We start from the raw sequence: 14,773 nt of genomic DNA on the forward strand, positions 1-14,773 counted from the left end.
GCATTTGAAAAAGTAGGAACAGCTACGTGGCCCTCGGATGACTGCATTTTTCAGCGGCAACTCTCGTAAATTGTGAGGGCAATAAATGGTCTGTGGCAAAGTACTCAAGAAATTGTCTATCTATCTATCTATCTATCTATCTATCTATCTATCTATCTATCTATCTATCTATCTATCTATCTATCTATCTATCTATCTATCTATCTATCTATCGATCGCAACATCTTCTGGATCCATATACACTGAGATGCCAGGTTTGAAGCCTGGCTAGCTCAGTCGGTAGAGCATGAGACTCTTAATCTCAGGGTCGAGGGTTCGAGCCCCACGTTGGGCGTTCCACTTTACTCAACATGTTTGATTGATGTAAGTTGACCAATTCTTAAGACACCTGCTTTAACTTCAGTGGTTGTCTTGTCTCACGAAATAATTCTGCATTAATACATGAGTTGTTGGAAATTAGTCTATCCTGTGACAGACTCTTGCAGGTATGTTTTAACACTATTCATAGAGGCCTACATTTACTCATTGCGCTTTGCTCTGTTAGAATACCAACAGATTTTTTTAGTACTGCAAACTTGAGAACACTCAGGTTAAAACGAATGTGGTATAATGAAATGGCCTAGTTCCTACATATTTGTTAAGCTTTTGGTACATTGTGTCAGGATGGCCGAGCGGTCGAAGGCGCCAGACTCAAGGCATGATTCCTTTCTTGCTTCAGAGGTTTCTGGTCTCTGAAAAGAGGCGTGGGTTCAAATCCCACTCCTGACATGGTAATCCCTAGGAATATGTGTACTATTGACCATCTTTAACCAATAAGGTCATTTTAAAGACATCTAATGGTACGCAAATGAAGAGTTTCTTTTTCTGTGCTTAGAGAATTTTGTTTGAATTCACAGAGCGACTAGTTTTATTCCGCTTTTAGAAAGCACATGGCAAACTGGTCCACAGCAACATATGGTTGAGGTTGTTTTTGGTCTGATATTATTTTTTCAAAACTTTTCCATTTCTGGTTAGTACAGTTACAAGAAAAAAAACTGTTAATTTGAGGACACTGGGTCAAACAACACATTGGATGTAGATTTTCATAAGATTGTTAGCGTAATCAGAAAGAAGTTCACCCGAAAGGGAAAAGTAATGGGAAAATTGCTAGTGCATTTGAAAAAGTAGGAACAGCTACGTGGCCCTCGGATGACTGCATTTTTCAGCGGCAACTCTCGTAAATTGTGAGGGCAATGAATGGTCTGTGGCAAAGTACTCAAGAAATTGTCTATATCTATCTATCTATCTATCTATCTATCTATCTATCTATCTATGTATCTATCTATCTATCTATCTATCTATCTATCTATCTATCTATCGCAACATCTTCTGGATCCATATACACTGCAATGTCAGGTTTGAAGCCTGGCCAGCTCAGTCGGTAGAGCATGAGACTCTTAATCTCAGGGTCGTGGGTTCAAGCCCCACGTTGGGCGTTCCACTTTACTCAACATGTTTGATTGATGTAAGTTGACCAATTCTTAAGACATCTGCTTTAACTTCAGTGGTTGTCTTGTCTCATGAAATAATTCTGCATTAATACATGAGCTGTTGGAAATTAGTCTATCCTGTGACAGACTCTTGCAGGTATGTTTTAACACTATTCATAGAGGCCTACATTTACTCATTGCGCTTTGCTCTGTTAGAATACCAACAGATTTTTTTAGTACTGCAAACTTGAGAACACTCAGGTTAAAACGAATGTGGTATAATGAAATGGCCTAGTTCCTACATATTTGTTAAGCTTTTGGTACATTGTGTCAGGATGGCCGAGCGGTCGAAGGCGCCAGACTCAAGGCATGATTCCTTTCTTGCTTCAGAGGTTTCTGGTCTCTGAAAAGAGGCGTGGGTTCAAATCCCACTCCTGACATGGTAATCCCTAGGAATATGTGTAGTATTGACCATCTTTAACCAATAAGGTCATTTTAAAGACATCTAATGGTACGCAAATGAAGAGTTTCTTTTTCTGTGCTTAGAGAATTTTGTTTGAATTCACAGAGCGACTAGTTTTATTCCGCTTTTAGAAAGCACATGGCAAACTGGTCCACAGCAACATATGGTTGAGGTTGTTTTTGGTCTGATATTATTTTTTCAAAACTTTTCCATTTCTGGTTAGTACAGTTACAAGAAAAAAACTGTTAATTTGAGGACACTGGGTCAAACAACACATTGGATGTAGATTTTCATAAGATTGTTAGCGTAATCAGAAAGAAGTTCACCCGAAAGGGAAAAGTAATGGGAAAATTGCTAGTGCATTTGAAAAAGTAGGAACAGCTACGTGGCCCTCGGATGACTGCATTTTTCAGCGGCAACTCTCGTAAATTGTGAGGGCAATGAATGGTCTGTGGCAAAGTACTCAAGAAATTGTCTATATCTATCTATCTATCTATCTATCTATCTATCTATGTATCTATCTATCTATCTATCTATCTATCTATCTATCGCAACATCTTCTGGATCCATATACACTGAAATGTCAGGTTTGAAGCCTGGCCAGCTCAGTCGGTAGAGCAAGAGACTCTTAATCTCAGGGTCGTGGGTTCGAGCCCCACGTTGGGCGTTCCACTTTACTCAACATGTTTGATTGATGTAAGTTGACCAATTCTTAAGACATCTGCTTTAACTTCAGTGGTTGTCTTGTCTCATGAAATAATTCTGCATTAATACATGAGCTGTTGGAAATTAGTCTATCCTGTGACACACTCTTGCAGGTATGTTTTAACACTATTCATAGAGGCCTACATTTACTCATTGCGCTTTGCTCTGTTAGAATACCAACAGATTTTTTTTAGTACTGCAAACTTGAGAACACTCAGGTTAAAACGAATGTGGTATAATGAAATAGCCTAGTTCCTACATATTTGTTAAGCTTTTTGGTACATTGTGTCAGGATGGCCGAGCGGTCGAAGGCGCCAGACTTAAGGCATGATTCCTTGCTCGCTTCAGAGGTTTCTGGTCTCTGAAAAGAGGCGTGGGTTCAAATCCCACTCCTGACATGGTAATCCCTAGGAATATGTGTAGTATTGACCATCTTTAACCAATAAGGTCATTTTAAAGACATCTAATGGTACGCAAATGAAGAGTTTCTTTTTCTGTGCTTAGAGAATTTTGTTTGAATTCACAGAGCAACTAGTTTTATTCCGCTTTTAGAAAGCACATGGCAAACTGGTCCACAGCAACATATGGTTGAGGTTGTTTTTGGTCTGATATTATTTTTTCAAAACTTTTCCATTTCTGGTTAGTACAGTTACAAGAAAAAAACTGTTAATTTGAGGACACTGGGTCAAACAACACATTGGATGTAGATTTTCATAAGATTGTTAGCGTAATCAGAAAGAAGTTCACCCGAAAGGGAAAAGTAATGGGAAAATTGCTAGTGCATTTGAAAAAGTAGGAACAGCTACGTGGCCCTCGGATGACTGCATTTTTCAGCGGCAACTCTCGTAAATTGTGAGGGCAATGAATGGTCTGTGGCAAAGTACTCAAGAAATTGTCTATCTATCTATCTATCTATCTATCTATCTATCTATCTATCTATCTATCTATCTATCTATCTATGTATCGCAACATCTTCTGGATCCATATACACTGAGATGTCAGGTTTGAAGCCTGGCTAGCTCAGTCGGTAGAGCATGAGACTCTTAATCTCAGGGTTGTGGGTTCAAGCCCAACGTTGGGCGTTCCTCTTTACTCAACATGTTTGATTGATGTAAGTTGACCAATTCTTAAGACATCTGCTTTAAGTTCAATGGTTGTCTTGTCTCACGAAATAATTCTGCATTAATACATGAGCTGTTGGAAATTAGTCTATCCTGTGACAGACTCTTGCAGGTATGTTTTAACACTATTCATAGAGGCCTACATTTACTCATTGCGCTTTGCTCTGTTAGAATACCAACAGATTTTTTTCAGTACTGCAAACTTGAGAACACTCAGGTTAAAACGAATGTGGTATAATGAAATGGCCTAGTTCCTACATATTTGTTAAGCTTTTGGTACATTGTGTCAGGATGGCTGAGCGGTCGAAGGCGCCAGACTCAATGCATGATTCCTTGCTTGCTTCAGAGGTTTCTGGTCTCTGAAAAGAGGCGTGGGTTCAAATCCCACTCCTGACATGGTAATCCCTAGGAATATGTGTACTATTGACCATCTTTAACCAATAAGGTCATTTTAAAGACATCTAATGGTACGCAAATGAAGAGTTTCTTTTTCTGTGCTTAGAGAATTTTGTTTGAATTCACAGAGCGACTAGTTTTATTCCGCTTTTAGAAAGCACATGGCAAACTGGTCCACAGCAACATATGGTTGAGGTTGTTTTTGGTCTGATATTATTTTTTCAAAACTTTTCCATTTCTGGTTAGTACAGTTACAAGAAAAAAACTGTTAATTTGAGGACACTGGGTCAAACAACACATTGGATGTAGATTTTCATAAGATTGTTAGCGTAATCAGAAAGAAGTTCACCCCAAAGGGAAAAGTAATGGGAAAATTGCTAATGCATTTGAAAAAGTAGGAACAGCTACGTGGCCCTCGGATGACTGCATTTGTCAGCGGCAACTCTCGTAAATTGTGAGGGCAATTAATGGTCTGTGGCAAAGTACTCAAGAAATTGTCTATATCTATCTATCTATCTATCTATCTATCTATCTATCTATCTATCTATCTATCTATCTATCTATCTATCTATCTATCTATCTATCTATCTATCTATCTATCTATCTATCTATCTATCTATCTATCTATCTATCTATCTATCTATCTATCTATCTATCTATCTATCTATCTATCTATCTATCTATCTATCTATCTATCTATCTATTCTATCGATTGCAACATCTTCTGGATCCGTATACACTGAGACAGTTTGCCATGTGCCGCTAGTGCATTTGTGCGTACACTCAGTCACCAACTGTGCCACTGTGCAGCCCCATACAATACTTTTGGCATAAAGTATATTTATGCCAAAAATCATCTGGGTTGGAGACAAAAACAGAAGCTGAAATATTATCTTTAAAACTTAACACAAGAAATGTCATTCAGTACATTGTTTTCAGTTGATGCCACTTCTTAAACTGGTATGAGGATCCTTGGAGTATTTTTAACCAGGTTGTGTGAATGTAGATCTGATGATTCCAATAGACTGACTGCTTTTTACTAGGAAGCATGCAATGATCTGCTAAGTCTTATTTTTTAGAACTACATTTTAATTGGATTTAAGTGGAGTTATTAGGATTAGGCCTGAAATTAACTTATTTAATGTTATTTGGTTAAAATTAGACTTGTTAGTTTTATGCAATGTGACTTTTTGTTGATGTCAGGAGGACAATTGATATTTGACTGTGCATTCCTTTGGAGTAGATCCATGCAGCATAGAGGGGAATCGTATCCTAGGGGCAGCTCAGGATCTGCATATTCCACAGCCCAGGCTGTACACCCTGAGAGGTCACTCCAGTGCTGCAGCATCAGCACCACTGGGGATCACATGGTTAAAGGGGTAGAAAACTTCACATACTTCCACCATCACCAGCAACCTGTCTGGTGTGGTTGAAAATGTACAGTCTGTTGCACTGTAGATGTTCCCTGTCTTTTTATGCCACTCATAAGGTCTATAATGATTGCTATAGGCCTTTCTCCCACTCAGAGGGGCCACTCTTTCAGAGTGATGAAAGCAATCTTTGTTTATAAAAACACTTTAAGTGTTAGACCGTCCCAATGTGTTCCAGCCCTCCTAGCTACTATCTGATATTTTGTAAAATGGCAAGCCACAAGCTGAGATGGTTGTATACTTTTAGAGTTTTAAAATGTTCTGACATTTGATTACATAAATGTAGAAAAAAGGTACGCAGAAAACTATCAGCATGTTTGTGCAGTTTTTCTCTCAACAGCTGTATTCCTAGTTAAAATGTTGCATCCAGACTGGTTGCTTCAGTGTTTCAGACATGCGTGTAAACAAGTGCTTGACACGTTCATCTTCAAGGTGTGATCTGTAAATCCACTTATCTGTTGCAGTGGTTGGTCTGCATGTTTGTTTCAACCCAGCCAGATATGTCAAGCTCAGAATGTCACAGACTACAAGGCTGTCGTTTGTCACAGAAAATCTACGACTAAGACTACTTAATCTTTGTGTGTGCGTGTGTGTGTGTGTGTGTGTGTGTGTGTGTGTGTGTGTGAGAGAGTGTGTGTGTGTGAAAGAGAGAGCGGGTTCCTTTAGGCTTTGGTCTTATGCTTCAGTACATTTTAGTTACATCATCACACATCAACATGAAAGCATCTAAAAGGGGGTGGGGGAGAAGGAGCGGGGAGACCACTTTTGATCAAGGACAGCCTTGATTGTAAATGTCCTGGAGTTGAACTCTAAATGTCTGAATCTCACTTTACCTTGAACTCTGTAAGTTAAAGTGAAAAAATATTTGCCTCCTGACAGTTTTCGTCTGCTCTAGCTTTTTGTTACTCAGATCATCAAAGAAATTGTAATTTCAGACAAAGATAATCCTTCCAAAAATTCCACTTTTATCTCATCAGCCCACAGAGTATTTTTCCTTGAAGTCTTGGGGATCTTTAAGATGTTTTTTTTGCCAGATGTGAGATAGGCCTTTATGTTCTTTATGTTCAGCAGGAGGTCTCATATAAAAAGGGTGTGGATGCAAAACATAGTGGTATAAACCCTGTTACACACACACGAGCAAACGCATCTTTCTAGAGTTTTTGGACCCTTTGGCGACACCTAAGGCACGTTTCTTCTATGGGTCCTGAATCTTTTTATCTCCATAAATTAGCTCTTCCAAAGCTTTTTATCTACCTAGGCTGTGTTTGTGTGTTTCCACTGTGGGGTCTAAAAGCAGGGTTGTGTATGTAGATTATGGGTCCTCCTTAGGCCAGAGTGTGCGGGGAGATAGATCTTGACCCAGCACAACGGCGGAGTTCAGAATGCAATTAAAAAGAATGAAATTGTATTAATACAGTATTAATCCTAGATTGTTTGATAGCTATAGAATTTCAGAGCCATGAGCTGCCACTTCAAACTGTGTGAACATGTGTAGGTAGAGAAGATTTTAAATGAACTGTGCCAATCTTGCAGTAAGAATAACCATATGTGCACAAACGGCTGCTGCAGCTGCCTCCCTGCTGCATTCAAACATCAAATGATGAATGATGAACAATCCTAGGCAGTTGTGATCGCTTTAATCTGAATCTTAAAACATAAACGGCAAAACATAATTTGACATTACCAGTTCAAAACTCTTGATTGCGTCACACTCTACATCTCCATGCATATACTGACTATCAGAGGGTTTTGGAAATAAGTCTGTGTTTTTTACACCCCTAGGAATTTCTTTACAGAGCACAGAACCACATCTTATTTACATATATTAGAATATGTGAAAGGGGCGTGTCAAAGGAAGAAATGTGCTGTGTATTAAGATCTGCGTACGCACAGATTTTAATATATCTGGCATCTTATAGGCTTTTGTATTTAAAAATTGAGATGAAAACTTTTAATCTACTTTATTTATGTAACCAGTAGAAAAGTGTTTGCACCCTGTGTGTGTGTGACAGAAGCACCTGACTGGCCAACTTTGTATGACTCGTGTTTTGAGAAAGTCCACCCAAGCCTCAGGGGCAAAATATATGCACATCCTCTGGTTATCTATAGCTGCAGATGCCTCACATGATAAGAGATGGGACACATGTTTTTTTTTCCTGGTAAGCATGTCAGGTATTGGTTTTGCTGCTGAGAGGAGCAGAACCATTCTGTACTCTGTATGGTTTTTCTCTCATTGCAAGATTCAATAAACGAATTGTGTTCTCAAATAGATTCATTTGTTTTCACTAAATGGGATTTTTCTTAAACAATATACGTAATGTCTTGATTGCAAATCCAAATCTTTGTGCATGAGGCCAGATAACTCTACCATGCATCCATTTTCTCGTTCCTGTTCAATTATGAACTCTGACCTTAACTGAGGCAAGTGAGACCTGCAGAGCTTGTGATGCTGTTCTAGGTTCTTGTGGGACCTCCTGCATGAGAAGTTCATTTGCTCTTGCAATGGTTTCCACAGACCAATCACTCCTGGGGAGGTTCACCACTTTCCACGTTCTCTCAATTTGTGAATAATGGCTCTCACTGTGGTGTCACCAAAGCCTTAGGAATGGCTTTGTAACCCTTTACAGACTGACAGATGCTACTGACTTTGTTTCTAATCTTTTCTTGAATTACTTTAAATAGGACATGATGTGTTGGTTTTTGAGATGTTGTAAGGCAGGATCAATTAATATGATTACAGTTCAATTCAATTCAGTTTTATTTATACAGTGCCAATTCACAATGCATGTTGTCTCAAGGCACTTCATAAAGTCAATTCAGTCAAATCATACAGATTTCAAGTCGGGTACATACATTCCAATTAATCTTACTTGCTGCATTCACTCATCCTGGATGAGCATGTAGAGACAGTGGAGAGGAAAAACTCCCTTTTAACAGGAAGAAACCTCCAGCAGAACCAGACTCAGTGTGAGCGGCCATCTGCCACAACCGACTGGGGTCTGAGAGAACAGAGCAGAGACAGGAAAAGAACACAGAAGCACTGACCTAGGAGTACTTTCTATGGGAAGAAAAAGTTTAACTTTAATGGCTGTAGTTCCATTAATTGTTGATTCTACAGGCCAAGCAGTAATCAGATGTGGGTGGTTCAGGGGAATCTGAACAACAAAAAGGTGGTTTATAACAATTAATCTAACAAGGGGATGCTTATGTTTTTTACGCAAGGCTAGGTTGGTTGGGAAAGCTGTTTTCCCTTGATAAATAAAATCTAGCTAATATAAAGTAGGACAAATGAGAGCATTATTATTGGTATTTCAGTTAATAGTTTAGAGTTGATTATAAGGTAAACATATAAGTGAAAAACATGTCATTCTTTAGTTTGCTCTTTTTCCTAACATTGTATTGCTGAGGTTTATTTTTAGACAAAAAGTTATATGTTTCAAACTGAAGCTTTGAAAGGTTTTTGCATATGTGGGTGTTTGAGCTTTTCTGCTGTCTCTCTTGACTGCGAGGCTCTTGTTGACCTGTGGATGTGCTGTTTTCAGCTCAGCATTTGGCCCAACGCTTGAATTGCTGTTGTCTGAAGAGGGTTCAAAGGCTTAAAAAGAAAATATCTTACTTTATTGATCTGTGCTGATGGCAGTTTGAGGGAAGAAAACTCGTCAGTTTCCATAGACTTTTTTACAGCTTTTTCAAGCACTTCTCTGTGATTGTTTCATGGTCAGAGAGATATTGAAAAGCCCTGAAGATGCTCCTCAAACTATTGATTTTTTTGTAATCTTGGCAATTGTGGACCTGTGAAGATCCTTCTACTGTAAGACCTTCTATATGTTTTGTTTTTTAGGAATTTTTGCCAGCAGTCTAACTCGCGCACAACAGTAATAGTCTTTGATCTAATTTTAAGGATAAAATTCAACAAAAGCACAACTTTTGCTTAAACTGCTGCCCTTTACTGCTGTTGTCACTTTCTCACCTAACAACTCCACATACATTAAAAGTCAAAATAAAAACACACTTGGCATTTTTGGGTGACAAGAGGATGCAACCCATAAATAATAATGAGCCTGATATGGAGTAAAAAGATATTTATTACTTTTTTAAAGAACAATTCATGATTAATTGTTGACCTGGTATGTCCTCTCCTTGGCCTATTCACAGAGGAAAATAGAGTCTAGAGTCTAACAACCATTCAGCGGGTAAACTCATATAAAGCTGTGCAAACATCAGTTCACAGCTGTTTCTGGTGGAAACACAAACAGAAACAGATCTGTCAGAAGTTACAGATTATATGCTAACTTCAGCTTCTAACAACAACAGAACCTGCTGCTAACATTATATAATGTCAACTGTAGCTTAAGGAACATTAAAGGTCAGCATGAACTCTCACATAGTCCACACATTCATTTAAACAAACTAATGTATTTAAACATTTATTTACCTTCTTCTGTTAAATTAACTGATTGTGTGGCATTAGTAGGTAGGTTGAGTTTTTTCTGACAGTATATTTGACTTACAGCAGCGAGGTCCATCAGAATGAATTACAACATAGCTCAGGGGGCAGTTTGTTCATATTTACTGTTTTTTTATTACAGAGCAGGAGGAAAGGTCTCCAGTCAGGGCTGCACACTGTTCCTATCGTGTACTTCATTCTATGTTTTTTTTGTGTTTATTTTTAGTTGTTGCAGCAGCACCCCCTTTAGTAGTTTTCCCTATTACTCTTAATAAGGTTTTCCCTGGCCATAATCTATACGTACAGCCCTATTCATGAACATAATGATCTTTACCTTGTTATCCTAGCTGTATAATACCTTATAAACCATTAATATCTTCCAATTCCAGTTGTTCTTACACTGCATGTTCCTGATTCTCCTCCTTCTCCCTCTTGAATGATCATATTTGTATATCCTCATCTTCCCATGCCGTGCTTTATTTTCCTTTGTGACTTCAGAGTTCCCTCAGCTCCTTCCTCCATCTTACCGTTTTCCCCCTGAAAGTTTCTCTAAAGCATACTTCAAACTAACTTTACTGACTCACAGTTTCTGTGCATGTGAGTAGAGGGAACGCTGCTAAATAGACAGGTCTGTATTTTAGGTCCCATCTGTCTTCTATTTCCAGTTTTGTTTGCTCATCTTTTTCACCACTTTTAACATCTGTGCTGTTTCTTCCCTTGAGCTTTCATTTTCTACTCTATATATGTTTTATTGTTGTTGAGGAAAACTCTCTCATCTTTTCTTGAGAACTTGATCAGCTCAGTTCTGCTGACTAAAAAATAGGCTTTAGTGACATCAACCTTTCACTGAGCCAAAGGCTTTTCGTATTAACTATGATACCAAGTTCTACTGGCTAGATTTCCTGCAGCCAGTGAACACTACAGATAACTGGATCTTTCCTTTGTCACACAGATGAATGCAATGCTTCATGCATTTTGGAGCAAATATATCAAGAATAATGTGTTCTTTATACACAAGAAGAATATTAGCCCTTCAATTATTTTGATCTAAAAACTCTGTATGTATTAGGATATTAGGAACATTGCTGTGCTGACTCATTATCCCTCATGAGGACCAGTGTACCAGTTAAAATAGGAACACATCTGCTGTTATATAATACAAGTTGCCTTACTGAAAGCTGTGGGGCATTTTGTCATTATTTCTCCATCACTTAAGCAGTTAAGAGGTCTGGAGTTTAATCCCTGTGTGCTGTTCACCTTCGCTGCTTCAGTGTGTAAAGAAATCAGTTGCGAGTGCAGTCAAACATACGTATACACCTGCATTAAAGTCCGGCTAGCAAATATGTTAGAGATAAAGAGAAAATAAAATGTCAAACATCTGTTACATTTCTGAACCCAGAACACCCTGCAGGTTCAATAAATCATTTAAGGAAAGACAGAATCCCAACATCAATCCGGGGAAGAACTAGTTATGTCTCCAGAAGGAAACATCATTCAGCAGGTTTACCATAAACAGATAACTTTAAAAAAGGACACTGAGAGGAGGATTCATCACTGGAGGCACGCACTTTTCAGAAAGTCAAAAAATGGTCGAATTACACTTTGACAAAGCGTCCCAGAAGAGCAAGAACTTATTTGGTGATGTTTATGATTTCCAGACATTAGGCATTAATTCCATCTAAATAAGTTTTACACTTCACACTATAATATGCTGTTGCTGTCTGACAGAAACCTCATATCTCCTAAAAATGTACTTTACAGGAAATAAAAACAAATCTTGATTTTTAATGTAAATTTACACTATTTGGTCAAAGTCATGTGATCTCTTAGATACGTTGCACTTTAAATTAATCAGTTGAACAATTGAGAGACATGCAGGTTGAGCAATAGAGTTCATTCTGAGAAGAAACCAAAATAAATAAAGAGCAGCAATAAAGAGCACCTTCCATTTAGATAATAGCAATTTAAAGAACTGAAGCGTAAAAGCTATTTACCCCATCAGCTTATCACAATCACTTTTTACAGACTGTGAAACTGAAAAGTCATGTGTACATTTTTGCACCATTCCTTAAAGTATTTAAGTAGAGCAGCATTGAAAAGGTATAGCAAGGTTAATCTTTCAAGGTGTATTCATGTTTTCAGGGGTTTTAAATGAAAGCTGATATACTGGATGTACCCTACATACGATACAGATTTCAATGTAGATTCTTAAACATTTTTATCTAGTCAAATGTACTTTTGCCCTGACAGTTATAGATCCGCTAGAGGAAGTATTCCTGCTCCAAGCAGTTCAGCCTTATACAGGGGTTGGACAATGAAACTGAAACACCTGGTTTTAGATCACAATAATTTATTAGTATTGTGTAGGGCCTCCTTTTGCGGCCAATACAGCGTCAATTCGTCTTGGGAATGACATATACAAGTCCTGCACAGTGGTCAGAGGGATTTTAAGCCATTCTTCTTGCAGGATAGTGGCCAGGTCACTACGTGATACTGGTGGAGGAAAACGTTTCCTGACTCGCCCCTCCAAAACACCCCAAAGTGGCTCAATAATATTTAGATCTGGTGACTGTGCAGGCCATGGGAGATGTTCAACTTCACTTTCATGTTCATCAAACCAATCTTTCACCAGTCTTGCTGTGTGTATTGGTGCATTGTCATCCTGATACACGGCACCGCCTTCAGGAAACAATGTTTGAACCATTGGATGCACATGGTCCTGAAGAATGGTTCGGTAGTCCTTGGCAGTGACGTGCCCATCTAGTACATGTATTGGGCCAAGGGAATGCCATGATATGGCAGCCCAAACCATCACCGATCCACCCCCATGCTTCACTCTGGGCATGCAACAGTCTGGGTGGTACGCTTCTTTGGGGGTTCTCCACACCGTAACTCTCCCGGATGTGGGGAAAACAGTAAAGGTGGACTCATCAGAGAACAATACATGTTTCACATTGTCCACAGTCCACAGCCCAAGATTTGCGCTCCTTGCGTATATTGTGTATATTGACCCTGTGGAGCTCCCGACGGACAGTTCTGGTGGAAACAGGAGAGTTGAGGTGCACATTTAATTCTGCCGTGATTTGGGCAGCCGTGGTTTTATGTTTTTTGGATACAATCCAGGTTAGCACCCGAACATCCCTTTCAGACAGCTTCCTCATGCGTCCACAATTAATCCTGTTGGATGTGGTTCGTCCTTCTTGGTGGTATGCTGACATTACCCTGGATACCGTGGCTCTTGATACATCACAAAGACTTGCTGTCTTGGTCACAGATGCGCCAGCAAGACATGCACCAACAATTTATGCTCTTTTGAACTCTGGTATGTCACCCATAATGTTGTGTGCATTTCAATATTTTGAGCAAAACTGTGCTCTTACCCTGCTAATTGAACCTTCACACACTGCTCTTACTGGTGCAATGTGCAATCAACGAAGACTGGCTACCAGGCTGGTCCAATTTAGCCCTGAAACGTCCCACACTAAAATGACAGGTGTTTCAGTTTCATTGTCCAACCCCTGTATGTTTGAATATGACTCTGAGGATCCGTCAGCTATGTATAAGAACACGGATGATGAGGCCGAAGGAAATAGTCCCAAGGATACTAATTGTCTTCAGAACTTAACCTGTTCCTTAGCTTGGTTTTTGCGCATGTTCCCCACTCATGAACACCGTATTCTACAGGCCTCACTTCTGTTATGTGCACAGCAGTCATACAGCTGACATATAAATCCACTGATTTGTATATTAAACATTCTACCTACTTCATTTTATGACTGGTGAAGAACTGAATCAGGTGTTGCATTTTATTAATTGATTATTTACTCACTACAACAAATCTTATTTTTCCTGCTGTAATTATTAATATATCTTTGATCACGTTTCATGTACAGTCTTGTTTGAATTATGTTTGAAGGTCATTGCAGGATTTAGAGACGGTTCTTGTAAATCAAAGGGGGCTGTTGCGGTCTGCCCTGGCCATTTTCATGATCTTCTTCCATGCGTTTCATTGCCAAATTGTACAGAAACCTGTTTGGAGTTGTCAACATATGGCTCAGGGGCTTTCTGCAGTCATACAGAGAACAAGTAAGCCCCCTGAAGAGCAAATGTGATTGAAAAACACAAATAGTCATACTTTGAGCACATTAGCTCTGTTCTGTAGATTCATACCTACTGTGACTGTGTCTCTTAAACACGTGCACAAACTGCAGTAGTTGGTTAAATAACCACTAAAAACAATTATGCAAAACGGATTGAAAATCTGTTCAAAACATTTTGATTTCAATTCAAAAATTCTAATTCAATTCAAAAATACTTTCTTCAAACCAAAGGGAAATTAAATGTTGTAGTAGCTCATATTATACAGGTTTCTTCAAAGAGCCGTTGTAGATGCTGATTGCTGTGGGCAGGAAGGATCTCCTGTAGTGGTTTGTCTTACAGCACATCTGAAGAAGCCTCTGACTGAAAAGACTGTTGTTGTTGGACAATCTCATGAAGACGATGCTAAGGGTTCGCCATAATGTTCTTCATTTTATGAAGAATCCTTCTTTGAACAATGATCTCCAGAGGTTCCAGAGGAGTCCCCAGAACAGAACCAGCCTTCTTTATCAGCTTGTTGCGCTTTTTTAAGTCCCTGGCTCTGATGCTGCTACTCCAGCAGATGATGGCAGAAGAGATCACACTCTCCACAAAAGACTTATAGAAGATATGCAGCATCTTGCTGCAAACACCAAATGACCTAA

The 14,773-nt window shown here is 38.9% G+C and overlaps 8 non-coding genes across 8 annotated transcripts; all 8 read left to right on the forward strand.

The window, feature by feature from the left end:
* Positions 1-261: 261 nt before the first annotated feature.
* Positions 262-334, forward strand: trnak-cuu. Its single transcript has one exon. It is a non-coding gene; the product is annotated as a tRNA-Lys (tRNA).
* Positions 335-657: 323 nt separating this feature from the next.
* On the forward strand, positions 658-768 carry trnal-caa. The gene is made up of 2 exons: positions 658-695; positions 723-768. It is a non-coding gene; the product is annotated as a tRNA-Leu (tRNA).
* A 634-nt stretch (positions 769-1,402) lies between these two features.
* trnak-cuu lies at positions 1,403-1,475 on the forward strand. Its single transcript has one exon. It is a non-coding gene; the product is annotated as a tRNA-Lys (tRNA).
* Positions 1,476-1,798: 323 nt separating this feature from the next.
* trnal-caa lies at positions 1,799-1,909 on the forward strand. The gene is made up of 2 exons: positions 1,799-1,836; positions 1,864-1,909. It is a non-coding gene; the product is annotated as a tRNA-Leu (tRNA).
* Positions 1,910-2,526: 617 nt separating this feature from the next.
* trnak-cuu lies at positions 2,527-2,599 on the forward strand. Its single transcript has one exon. It is a non-coding gene; the product is annotated as a tRNA-Lys (tRNA).
* Positions 2,600-2,924: 325 nt separating this feature from the next.
* Positions 2,925-3,035, forward strand: trnal-uaa. Its single transcript has 2 exons — positions 2,925-2,962; positions 2,990-3,035. It is a non-coding gene; the product is annotated as a tRNA-Leu (tRNA).
* A 611-nt stretch (positions 3,036-3,646) lies between these two features.
* Positions 3,647-3,719, forward strand: trnak-cuu. Its single transcript has one exon. It is a non-coding gene; the product is annotated as a tRNA-Lys (tRNA).
* Positions 3,720-4,043: 324 nt separating this feature from the next.
* On the forward strand, positions 4,044-4,154 carry trnal-caa. Its single transcript has 2 exons — positions 4,044-4,081; positions 4,109-4,154. It is a non-coding gene; the product is annotated as a tRNA-Leu (tRNA).
* Positions 4,155-14,773: the final 10,619 nt, after the last annotated feature.

Source organism: Girardinichthys multiradiatus, chromosome 23 (genome assembly GCF_021462225.1).
Source record: "Girardinichthys multiradiatus isolate DD_20200921_A chromosome 23, DD_fGirMul_XY1, whole genome shotgun sequence".
NCBI lineage: Eukaryota > Metazoa > Chordata > Actinopteri > Cyprinodontiformes > Goodeidae > Girardinichthys > Girardinichthys multiradiatus.